At 40.2% G+C, this 12978-nt stretch overlaps 1 protein-coding gene across 11 annotated transcripts in view; it reads right to left on the reverse strand.

The window, feature by feature from the left end:
* ARMC3 (armadillo repeat containing 3) overlaps positions 1-11436 on the reverse strand; it is a 65124-nt gene extending 53688 nt beyond the window's left edge. For 8 of the 11 annotated variants that reach the window (XM_069005754.1, XM_069005751.1, XM_069005749.1 and 5 more), the window contains exons 1-2: positions 11243-11436; positions 4531-4574 (exon numbers count right to left, since the gene is read on the reverse strand). The gene's annotated coding sequence lies outside the window, so the exon portion shown is untranslated. Of the gene's footprint in view, positions 1-4530; positions 4575-4982; positions 5178-11242 lie in introns of all 11 variants that reach the window. The other 3 variants (XM_069005755.1, XM_069005752.1, XM_069005748.1) reach the window with 2 other exon arrangements.
* Between the last annotated feature and the right edge of the window lie 1542 nt (positions 11437-12978).

The following is a 12978-nucleotide window of genomic DNA, read 5'->3' on the forward strand; positions in this document are numbered from 1 at the left end:
TAGCACATATGCATATAACCAAGAAGACCTTCTCAGCTGCACCTAATAGCAGCTTCTGAAGCATATGGATGTAATACCTCATGTGGACCTAATTTCATGCAGCTTGCAAAACTTCAGCAGAGCCTTCCAGTTAAGGTACTGGCAAAAGTAAAGGGCAACGTGAGCCACTAGCACTAGCTATACATAGAACATAACCCAAGTTATGCCAAACTGAAGTTTGTTTTAACACCGTGTAAAAGTGAAACGTGCACTGTTAGTATCCCCTGTTAATTTCTCGGTTAGTTCTCAAAGGGAGACCACACATTCACCCTCAGCCAGGGTTTACTGAGAGCCTCCCTCTGGTATAAGAGATTATTTTCTAGTGCAACATGACTTGCAGCCTGGCTGGTTACAAAAGTCAAGGCTATTGTTTATTGTGTTCAAAAAAAATTTGGAGCTCTTCTTGAATTTTCCAGGTACTATTCCTCTACCAGCCTCTACAAATGAATTGTAACACATTGGTAATGAAAGCAGTTGATAAGCATATCCTAAAAACAGATCTGAAATTTAAAACTTCATAGGCAGGTCACTAATTACAGTTTGGAGAGGAAGATCCATACAACCAAAGATTTTTCAGCTCCAATCTGCTTTACCCTTGTGCATCTGTACATACACACATATGAACCACACACATGCGAATTCAGTGTTTCAGAAAGCACACCTTTGGCCAGAGACAAATTCACTTATATAAGGAAAAGCATGACAAAATACCAACAGTATATTCAACAGTTGTGATGGACACACTACCTTCTGATTTATGCAGTCACTGTAGAAAGTAAGAATCATGCATACATACAAGAATCAGATTTAGACAGATATTGACGAAAATCTGGATTATTTAAACTGCGCTACATCTTGGTATGGAGATATGGACACATTTAGAATCATTCAGATCAGCTCAATTCATTTCAGATATAAATTAAGCTGCAGACATAAAAGGCAATTTTAATTCTGAGTGAGTTTAATTAAGTTTAAACCAAATAATTTTAAAAGTTAATTGATGTAAAATTATTTATATAATGTTATATAATTAATGTTCTCAGATTCAAATTATGTATCTATTTCAAGACCAAGAATAACTAAGGCTTTTAATGGCAAATATTTCTTCATTCTGTATGAAAGCATCCAACTTCTGAGCATATTTTAAAGAAACTTTTAGGTATTTCTAAGTGTTCAGAAATATGTCATTCCTTAAAAAATTTCATTAAAAAAGCAGTGTAATCTGTAGCAACAAGCAGAGAGAACAGGTCAATTACTTTACTTTGGATTATGCCCCTCAGTCTGTTTCTTTGCTACAATTACTAGTCTAGATTTCAAGGTATTCTGCCATCAAATGTTGGTGTAAGCTTTGTTTCCATAAAGCTCTCTGTATTCAGTGGTCATTCTCTGACTTGAGGGAATGATGGACATGGAATTCTTTGGCTTACTGATAATTAAAAATGTGTTTTCTGCATTGATCTGTAATTATCACTGACAATCAATGTGTACAGGTATTGAAAGGCTACTGACCCATAAAAGAGCTTCTTTATTCAAATCCCTTTCTCTCCAAGATAACTGCATGTTGTCTTTTTCACAGTAGGTTTACAGTATACCTATCTTTGATTCTCAGTTTACCAATCTAAATATTTAGAATTTGGAAAACAATTGTAGTAAGGCTTAAATTTTTATATCTATCAAATGCTGGCTTAATGTCACCTGAAAAACTTATTTTAAAAATGAAAACTATTCACTAGGAATTATGTGTAATTAAATTAATTAATTCCTAGAGAAATTGGCTGCTCATGGCTTGGATGGGTTAACACTTTGCGGGGTATAAAACTGTCAGGAAGCCAAGCCCAGAGGGTGTTGGTGAATGGAGTTACATCCAGCTGGTGGCCGGTCACCAGTGCTGTTCCCCAGGGCTTGGTGCTGGGACCAGTTCTGTTTAATATCTTCATCAATAATCCAGATGGGGGCATCAAGGGCACCCTCAGTCAGTTTGCAGACACACTGAGTTGGGTGGGAGTGTTCATCTGCTGGAGGGCAGGAAGGCTCTGCACGGGCATCTGGACAGGCTGGATTGATGGGGAGAGGCCAGAGCTCTGAGGTTCACCAAGACCAAGTGCCTGTGCCTGCCCTTGGGTCACAACAACCCCTGCAGTGCTACAGGCTGGGGACAGAGTGGATGGAAAGATGCAAGCTGGAAAAGGACCTGGGGGTGCTGGTCAACAGCAGCTGAACATGAGCCAGCAAGTGCCCAGGTGGCCAAGAGGCCAGTGTCATCCTGGCCTGGATCAGCAACAGTGTGGCCAGCAGGACCCTGTCGTTCCCCTGTACTTGGCACTGGTGAGGCCACACCTCAAATCCTGGGTCCAGTTCTGGGCCCCTCACTACATGAAAGGGGGAGGTGAAGAAATTGAGGTGCTAGAGTGAGTCCAGAGCAGGGCAACAAAGCTGGTGAAGCCTCTGGAGCACAAGTTTGATGAGGAGCAGCTGAGAGGGTTCAGCCTCGAAGAGACGAAGGGGGACCTTACTGCTCTCTGCAACTGCCTGAAAGGAGGATGTACTGAGGGGAGGGTTGGTCTTTTCTTCCACATAACAAGCAATACAGCAAGAGGAAATGGCCTCAAATTGTGCCAGGGGTGGTTTAGATTGGATATTAGGAAATATTTCTTCACCAAAATGGTTGTCAAGCATTGAAACCATTGCCCAGGGAAGTGCTTGAGCCACCAGTCCTGGAGGTATTTAAAACATCGTGCTTAGGGACCTGGCTTAGTGGTGGGCTTGGCAGTGTTAGGTTAACAGTTGGACTTGTTGATCTTAAAGGTCTTTCCCAAACTAAACGATTCTATGTTTCTAAATCTTAAAGACAAAATAATATTCTCATTTAAGTAATATCCTCTACTTCATGTCCTCTACATTTCTAGAATCATAGGAGCATGCCTTTTCTACATATGTTTTTTGAGATTAAAGGCTTGATTGTTTGAAATCATGTAGAGCTAGCGGTAATAAAGTACTTTGACCTAACAGATGTAGCCAACACATAGCCAAGCAATCTATGAAGTTATCATTCCATGCTACTTCCTGTCCTTCACCTGGAATTTATTGCCTCAGTGGTAGACAAACTAGTTTGCTTTACTTTACTCTGACCCAGTTTTAGTGCAGTGGTGCAATCAGGTGTTGTCTCTCAAGCAGCAGGACAGTCATTATGTCTAACTAAATCCTCATTCCAAAACCACAATCCCCAAAGCTCTCCCTCAGCTCTGGCTATTCTTAGTGCCTTAGCTCAGTAGGCACTTCTCTGTTTCACTCTGAACTTCATTAGGACCTCCAGCTTTCCCACAGGACCAAAACCACTCCAGTGTGAGTATCCTAAATTAAACCCATATCCAGAATCTATGAGTAGTGTCCATTAAACTAAACTAAGCATCAGCACTGAAGTTAATCACTCTGCTTGATAATGGATGGAGAGACAGTCAACATATTCAATAGCTCTTAAGGCAGATTCATCCTAAAGGAAGTATCTAAAATGGAATAGCACCTTAAAAATAACTACTTTTTCCTTGGACCAAAACCAGAGTCTAGAGTTGTTAGCTCATGTATTTACATTTACATTGACATCTAAGTTTGTGAGCTAAGTTTATTACCCCATTTCTCCACATGAATCCACATGCCAGGATAGGTCTGGCAGACACTATCATAGCAGACTGAACATTAGCAGAACCAGGCATACAACAAAACACAGCCACCTTGTCTTTTTTGAAATGGCTGCAGGAACAGGAACATCTCCAGTAAAATCTTTAAGACCAGAACATTGTCCCTGTAAGTGGAAAATGATTTTGAGGAAGGTCACAAATGTGGATTTTTTGGTTCAGAGTGGAACTCTCTAACTTCTTGACTATTTTATCAGGAACTGCCATCTCTGCCATGTCAAATAAAATACGGAAAATTTATTTACTTTTTGAAATAGTTGCAGCAGATGCCTGCTTAGAGGAGCAGATTCCAAGTACTAGATCATAAGATAACGACGGCCCTGATCCCTGTACTTACTTATTTTTACTGTCATGTTTTAATGTGAATAGTTTCTTTTCTCAGTGTGAATAGTTTCTTAGATTGCAAATCTGAGATACCGACTTATTTCTAGTCACTGCACTTTAAAAAAAAAAAAAACCACAAGATGATGGCTAGCAAGTGAGCTTTAACAAAAAAAAAGTATAAATTGTCCTTCGAAATATGAGGAAAGTCTTCTGATTGTTTTTCTGTTTGAAATACTGAAGTCTTATAAATACTTTCTTTACACTATTAGAGTCCTGTTGAATACTCCTAAAGAACATAATATTTCCTGGTTTTATATCAGACAATGCATTTAGAAAACACTACCTGTTCCATTTGCATCTTCTGTTTTCGAAAACTTTAAATAACAGATGCAATAACCTAGGCCCCTGCACATACTGCAAGAGCTGAGACGAAGAACAGGAATAAGTCAAAGGCACAGCCAGCTGTGGAACTTACCTCTTAGTCAAGGAATCAAAGGTCTCCTCTGAGAGCAATTACTCCTGTAGAAAACCAGTGCAAAGAGAAGGATTTAGAAATAGCTTCTAACCAGTTGTTTATCACATGATCCGCTTTTCAAATTAACAGTGCAATGCTTTAAGGCAGTCTGAATCTGTGTTACTACAACCTAGCCACGATTTTCAGGTTCTTACTGAAAATGATGCACAAGTGAGATTCTTTTTGCCTTACAGGTGAGAATAACATAATGTCAATTTAGCTGAGTAAGTTTAAGTGAAGTCTGGCTGCTCATTTTTGTCTCAGAAACTATTTTTTTCTTGTGATAACAGTGAAATTGCCTATAAATCGGTCATTATCATTGATTATTTCAATTGATTTTTGTATGGACATTCTAGTACTGCTGCCTTCCAGTGCAATCAAAATATAATCATATCATCAGCAGACAATCTCACTCCTTTCTTGATCCATAAAGCAGTATGTCCTCTGTATGTCAGCTTAAATATCCTCCTCATCGCTCTCAGATAACTTCGTCTTAATTAAGAGGACAATGTGGAATAGTCTTGAAACTCCTTCCTTTCTCCCGAATTCTTCTTTCATCTTCTTTTCTACCCAACTCCTTAAATATGGATCAACAGGCTCCCCTTTCCCTGTGTTGTAATGACAGGACAAGCATCAGCACACTGTTAAAAAACTTGGCTTCATACAATAAGAAAGTTAAAAAGAGATAGCAGGTCCAACTTAATATTCAGTTCCTGCAGATATGGATATATGGGCCACATGAAAATAATACATTATATGAGAGATCAGTTAAGTCAAGGCCTTTGAATTTGCCCACTGTTTTATCTGTGTCCATGTGTCTATTTGTCAAAAGAATGATGAGGAAGTTCCACCTGAATATGAGGAAGAGCTTTTCCATTCTGCAGGTGACCAAGCACTGGAACAGATTGCCCAGAGAGGTTGTGGAGTCTCCCTCACTGGAAAGATTCAAGAACCATCTGGATGCAATCCTGTGCAATGTGCTCTAGGATGGCCCTCCTTGAGCAGGGAGGTTGGACCAGAGCCACTGTGGCCCCTTCCAACCTGATCCACTCTGTGATTCTGTGCTTCTGTGAATAAGAACAGTCTTCCACATGGCTGAACAGTATCCAGCCTCCAGAATGACAACACACAAATGTTTCTGATAAATGCATGAAACTAATCCCAAAAGTCAGATTTTCTCCATCTGTTGCAGGGTTTCTATTTCCCTAAAGTACCAAGGTTTAGATCTCCTAAAGTTTTTATGTTCTTCCTAACAATAGTAGCTATTTTTACTGTCCACATAAATGCCTAATCCTTTTACTCTTCATTCTTAGTCAGACATGCTACAGCACAGGTCCAATTGTCAAGTGTACTGTATAAGGAACTATTCCTTAGATTTAAAAATATGTAAATAGTTTAAATGTGTTATTCAATTCAACACAATAACCCTTCGTTCTTGTATTACAACTTTAGTTAACAGATACCTTAACTTGATCTTTTTTACCTTCCTTTATAACTCACTGTACATTCTGATTTACCTCCTTTCTAAGCTGTCTTAATTATTTTTTTCCATATCGCTTTTCCAGACACGTATGTTTCCTGTCTCAGAGTCCCTCTGTGACTGCTAAATCTTTCTCAGATATGACATACCTAACCAGAAATATCACAATCAATTCTAGAACACTACTGACTTATTTGAGTGACATTGTAACTTTCAGGGTATTTATTTTTACCCAGTTTCCTCAGTGAAGATTTTCATTAAGTTATCCACATATGGTAAACAGTTCATTTTCTCAGTCAATCACAATTAATTTACATTTACTACTGAAGAGTATATTGTTCCAAGTATTCCTGACAGTATAAATTACATTGCTTTCATCAACAATGAATTTTATTTGTCATGGTGTTACCAGTTCACCCAACTGCAGAAGAGCTCTCAGAAGTTTCTACAAGTCTTCTTTAGTTGTAACAAAATTATTTTACCTCACCAGAAAATTTTTATTTCTCTATGTTATTGGTCATTTCCAAATTATAATGAACATATTAAATAACATCAGACCTAGGATCTATCCTTGGAGAATCCAAGCTGTGACAAGCTGAATCAAGGAGATTTTTCGAAATTTTATGATTCCAAATGTCTGAGAGGCACAGTGAAATCCCTCATCCCATGACAAAGAAAAATTGACTTAATCTAAAACAAATGAGAGACAGTAGTTACACAACCATTATCTGAGCTATAATAGCAGGACACTTCCATTCAGAAGGCAAAGATTGTCTGACTTAGGAAGAAGTACTAGTAAAAAACTAAAGACACACTCGTAAGATTTTAGCCAGCTGTGAAAACCTACATGTTTTAAAATGAATGCCTTCTCCTGGCCGTTTCACAGGGACATAGGGGGAAAGGGACATTCTGAACGAGTGGACTTGTCCCCCTCCCCATCACAACCATGGCATCATGTTAATCCCACTTATAACACTATCTTTAAAACCTTAGGGTTTTTTTCCCACCTCTCTCATTAAAAAGTTGTTCCACAAGCCAATTGCTAAGAGCATCAGAGAACTATTTTTAATTTTTAATTTTCAGTCTACAGTTTACTATATATGTGTCATGTCTGAACATTTGTCAATTACTTTCTTTGCTGGCATGTATGAAGATACTATTTATAGTAACTATATATACTATACAATATATATTTACTGTATTCTATATATACTATATAGTATATTATATAAATTCCACATATATTTACATATATAGAATCAGAATACATTTAGAATCATAGAACGGCTTGGTTGGAAGAACCTTTAAAGATTATCTCGTTCCAATCCTGCTGCCATGGGCAAGGACACCTTTGACTAGACCAGGTCACTCAAAGCCCTATCCAACCTGGCCTTGAACACTTCCAGTGATGGATCCACAATTTCTCTGGCAACTTGTTCAAATGTCTCACCACCCTCTGAGTAACTATCTAACCTAAATCTACCCTCTTAGATTTTAAAGCCATTCCCCTATGTCCTATCACTACATGCCATTGTAAAAAGTTCCTTTCCAGCTCTCCTGTGGGCCTGTTTTAGGTACTGGAAAGTGCTCTAAGGTCTCCACTGAGCCTTCTCCAGGCTGAAAACCACCAACTCTCTCAAACTGTCTGCATAGGAGAGGTGCTGAAACCCTCTGATCATGCCCTTCCTCTATCTGAAGACAACAAACATATCCCCACTCAGTTAGTTTTCATTTTGTTAAAGGATTCTAATTTCCCCCAAAAAAGATTCCTTATTTCCCACATAGACTCATAGAACATGCTGAGTTGGAAGGGACCCATCAGGATCATCGAGTCCAACTCCTGGCCCTGCACAGAACCATCCCCAAGAGTCACACCGTGTGCCCAACAGTGTTGTCCAAATGCTTCATGAACTCTGTCAGGCTTGATGCTGTGACCACTTCCCTGGGGAGCTGTTCCAGTGCCCAACCACCCTCTGGGTGAAGTAACTTTTCATAATATCCAATCTAAATCTCCCTTGACACACCTTGAGACAATTCCCTTAGGTCCTGTCACTGGTCACCACAGAAAAGAGATCAGTGCCTGACCCTCCACTTCCTCCTGTGAGGAAGCTGTAGACTCCAATGAAGTCTCCTCCTGGTCTCCTTCAGGCTGAACAAGACAAGTGACCTCAGCTGCTCCTCATATGGCTTCCTCTCCAGACCCTTCACCATCCTCACGGTCCTCCTTTGGACACTCTCTAATAGTTAAATATCTTTTTTATATTGTGGCACCCAGAACTGCCCCCAGCACTCGAGGTGAGGCCACCCCAGTGCAGAGCAGAGCAGGACAATCCCCTCCCTTGCCTGGCTGGTGATGCTGTGCCTGATGCCCCCCAGGACAAGGGTGACCCTCCTGGCTGCCAGGGCACTGCTGGCAGCCATTCAACCTGCCATGGACCAGGACCCCCAGGTCCCTTTCCTAGTCTGCACATACATCCAGGGTTGTCCCATCCCTGACACTTGACCTTGCTAAATTTCACGTCTGGTGATTGCCCAATCCCCTAATTAGTCCCGATCTTTCCGCAGAGTCTCTTTTAATTTAAGTAATTACAGAAATATGTATCTAAATTCAACCAGAATATTTAAAGACTTATCTACATAAAAAGATGTTCAAAAAAGGGGCCTTGCAAACTTCCTGAAGACACAGGCTGTTGACTGAAGTGTACAGATTGCTTTAGAAAAAAAAATCATGTCCCAGCAGCATCTTATTCATTGAACAACTTTTTAATAAAAATTGTAAAACATTATAATGATTATATCATACAGTAAAATTTTATGGATTAGTCAGGCTTTTAACAAATAAAAATCCTAAATGGAACCCAAAAAGAATGTTTACCCTCATCTCTATTTTAATTCATAATATTATATATACATAAAATTTTAATACATATAATGTTAAAATATATTTTATATATGTAATAGTTTCTGTCTACTGTAAGGATGTAAAACTGCAACCTTAATCAAAGGATTTCTCACACTGCACATACTGAAACCCTATGTTCTTTCCTGTCTTGGTAAAAAAGTTTACCACTGAAAATACGTAGTTTATACATGTACAAGCAAAAGAGCAAGAAGAGACATGGCCATATGTCACCATCTGGCTAATGAAAGTATAGTTGAAGAGTATGAACTATTTTTCAGAAAATGAAGTTATTTTAAACAGTATAAATAAGTTCTGAAAAATGGCTGTGATGGGACATAATGAAAGCAACAAAAGAGTTACTGCTGTAAGGGGGACTTAACTTTAAAAAAAAGACAACAACCACAAAACACATAAACGCACACACACACACGAACTTTGAGTGAAGAACACCACAACAGAAGTAGAACCCCAGGAAATGAGATAAAATGAGATAAACTCTAAGTTTAGCCTTTACTTTTCCAAGACCTGGTAAGAATACAGGGATATGGAAACTGCTTCTATTAATAATTTTCTCTTCAAAGAAATATATTGACTGTTTCCTTTTCTGAATTTTTGCATTAGAAAGATCATCCTCAAAAGTGTTTTTTAAGTCAACCTTTTGAAAACATGGATGACCTCTGCTGAACACCGCATCCCAGATGAAACCTCTCCTGTCTTGTACAAAATTGTACTCATATTTCTTTGTCGACAAGGGAAATGTCTCAGATGTGTTATTATCATGTTCATGATTTTTATGGTTGTATCTGCAAGGGTAGCCCTATTGTTTAATTTTAACTGCTCATTTACCAGACTTTATTATGCTAAAAAAAAAAAAAAAAAAAAAAAAGACATTTGTTGCAGTTCAAGGCAAATACGCAGGTAGCAGGTTTGCAAACTTAACTGCAGCAAGGGATATATAAGCCCATGTTGTCATCCATTGTGTTAGAGTAATATTAGATAATCAGAAAATGGCAACATGATAAAAATCACAGAAATTAAAGGAAATTTAAAAAGAAAATGTTGCTTCCATCAATAAATGTGAAAGTGATCTTGCCTACTGTCAATGAACAATAGAAAGCAGATGTTTTTACCTTGCATAAGTACCAGACTATCTCATATAGATGATCCCTTCAGATAATCAAAGAGATTTTAAGAGTTCTGTACGACAGAAGATGCTTCTCTATCAGCTGACCCATATTTTGCTTTGAAATTTTCATCTACAAAAGTCCCAAAACCTTTGAAATATTAATAAATGAGGTGAGATTTTCCCCCTAAAAGCCTAATCACCTGTGACTGTTCTTTCAGAGAAAACTTCTGTATCCAATTGGGTTTTTATATTCTTATCTCTGATCCACAGGATTTTAGATTTCGTACCTTTCATGTTACTGCCACACAAAAATTCCACGTCTCACCTGAAGTGAACTGGGTTTTTTTCTTTTTCCATATTATCTGTCTAGATTTTTAAATAAAATTCTTTTTCCTCTACCATCTAAGTTTCCTTATGGCAGGTCCACTGCAGTTTCTTGGTTCCCAGTTCACATCTAAAACTACTGGTACAGTTATCCTCTATTGAATGTGTCCACCCATACCTTATCCTACCTTTGCTGACACCAGTTCCTAAATCCCCAGTTTCTAGTATAAAATAGTGTCAGGAGCCCTTCAGTGCAGGATATTCTCTGTCTGGGTTTAAATTTTATTTATGCTCCCACTGATACACTTCACCTGTTATTAAACACCACAATTTTAGTATAAATCTTGCAATCGTCACTGCTTTTCTTAAAGGGGTAGATGCCCTTATCATGGAGACAGTAAGTTTTTAGTGGGCTTTTTGGTTGTTGTTGGAGGAAACACCAATGTATGCCTTTTAAAATTATAGAATCTTAGAAAATTGGTTGGAAGGTGATCTTGAAGATCATCTAGTTCCAACCCCCCGGCCATGGGCAGGGGACACTTTCAACTAGACCAGGTTGCTCAGAGTCCCATCCAACCTGGCCTTGAACACCTCCAGGGATGAGATACCCACAGCTTCCCTGGCCAACCTGTTCCAGTGCCTCCACCACCCTCACAGTAAAGATTTTTTTTCCCAATATCTAGTCTAAACCTACTCTCTCTCAATTTGAACCCATTCCCCCTTGTTCGGTCACTACACCCCCTTGTAAATAGTCTTGCTCCATCCTTTCTGGTACCAGGAAGGATACTACCAATTAAAAAAAAACAATTTAAAAAAAATTTCTTTTAAAACTTTAACTTACTACTTCGAAGGTCTACAGACACGTGGCCCTCAGTTCACTGACAAGCACTAAGGAGCCAGACCCACCGGCAGCCGGGGCACGGCCCGAGGGCTCGCACCGCTAACGCACCGCCCGCCCGGCACCGCTCCGGCACCGCCGCGACCCGGGAAGCGCCCCCGGCGCTTTGTGCTCGCTGCCCCCGGGCCAGCTGCCCTCAGCGCCGCCGCTGCTCCCCGCCCTTGTTCCGCAGCCGGCGGAGCGCAGCGCCCGCGCCCCCACGCCCCCCGCGCCGCCCGGGGGCGATCGCGCAGCGCCGCCCGCGCCGCTGTGTCGCCGTTGCCGGGAGACGGCGGCGGCCGCGCCTGAGGGAGGCCGGGCCTGAGGGAGCCGGGCCTGAGGGAGCCGGGCCTCCTTCCCTCCCCTCTCCCAGTTGCCCCAGGGCAACGGCTTCGAGTGTTTAATATGAATTCCCAGAAGTCCTCGGGGAACGGTTTCGCCGTGACACATGCAAATAATCCATTACTTCACAGTTTATCCCGACTCCGAAGTGCTGGTGACACTGCTTGGAGGGAAACTTTTAAGTCTTTAATGCTGAGTAGTAGTGGAAAAAGGAATGAGTTATTTCTGCAGACTAAAGGAAAAGGCTACTTTCTCACCCAAAGACACAGTTTCTGAAAAGTAACAAACGTGTACAGTCTGTCTAAAAATTACAAGTTGCTATGTTCATACTTTCCTTTTGTGATTTTTCTCGATCTCGTTTAACTCTCTATTTTCAGAGCATTCATGGGAAAAGAAAAATTAAAAAGTTGAAGCCAACAGTTTTCAGGAGAAATGGATAAAACCTCTCCAGGAGGTAGAGCACGGCGCAGGTAAACCTCTGTCAGAGCCCCGTGGGCAGAACATGAGCACAGAGGCACATCAGGGGCCCGAGGAGCGACCTCCTCTCAGCTCTAGGCTGGTGATGGAGGAAGCCGTGCCATGTGGAGAGTTGTGCTAGTCTCAGAATAATAATTCATTCCAGTGTTCTCTTCTGCCAGCCAGGGCTATTTTGGAAGGAATCCTAAACTGAATTCTGAAATCAAATAACATTTTCTACTTCAAATGCAGCATAATTGCTATCAGTGGCTGCAGAAGTAACAGAAAATAGGCAAATATAATCATTTTGGGGCCTCAAAGTCAGGTAGTAATAGGTAAAGAAATTACAGCTGCTATCATCTCTTTCTTGTGATTCCTTTTAATCACAAATATCATTGCTTTCTCCCCAGATTTCTTACAATGTTATACTGCAAGTCTAAATTAGTTCTATTTTTATAAGCCATATCATTCTGTTGAGGTCATGGCAGAAACATGTCCTGGCCTGACAGTATGACAAATGTATACCATCATAACAGAAGACCCAGTGGGTCATTTTCAGCCATAGGCAAGCCACATGTGAAGGCATTTCATTCCACTTTTAACATCATAACGCCTATACAACATTTATGGAGATTTATAGTCATCTTCCTTTGAAAGCAACTATGATGACAAGTCAAGAACCGTTTATACTGACTGGTACCTCTGGAGACAAAAGAAGCCACGCTGAACTTTGTGACTGGCTGAGTGACTTTTCACAAAGCCTGGCCAATGGATATCTTGGGTTTACAAGACACTCTGTGTTACTCCACCAGGAAAGGAAGCAAAAAACTTTTGGTAGAGGCAAGTCACCAGCTTCCCAAACTTCTTCATGGATTTTTCTCTAAACAGACTCAGGCACCACA

The sequence above is a fragment of the Aphelocoma coerulescens genome, chromosome 2, assembly GCF_041296385.1.
Source record: "Aphelocoma coerulescens isolate FSJ_1873_10779 chromosome 2, UR_Acoe_1.0, whole genome shotgun sequence".
NCBI classification, from domain to species: Eukaryota; Metazoa; Chordata; class Aves; order Passeriformes; family Corvidae; genus Aphelocoma; species Aphelocoma coerulescens.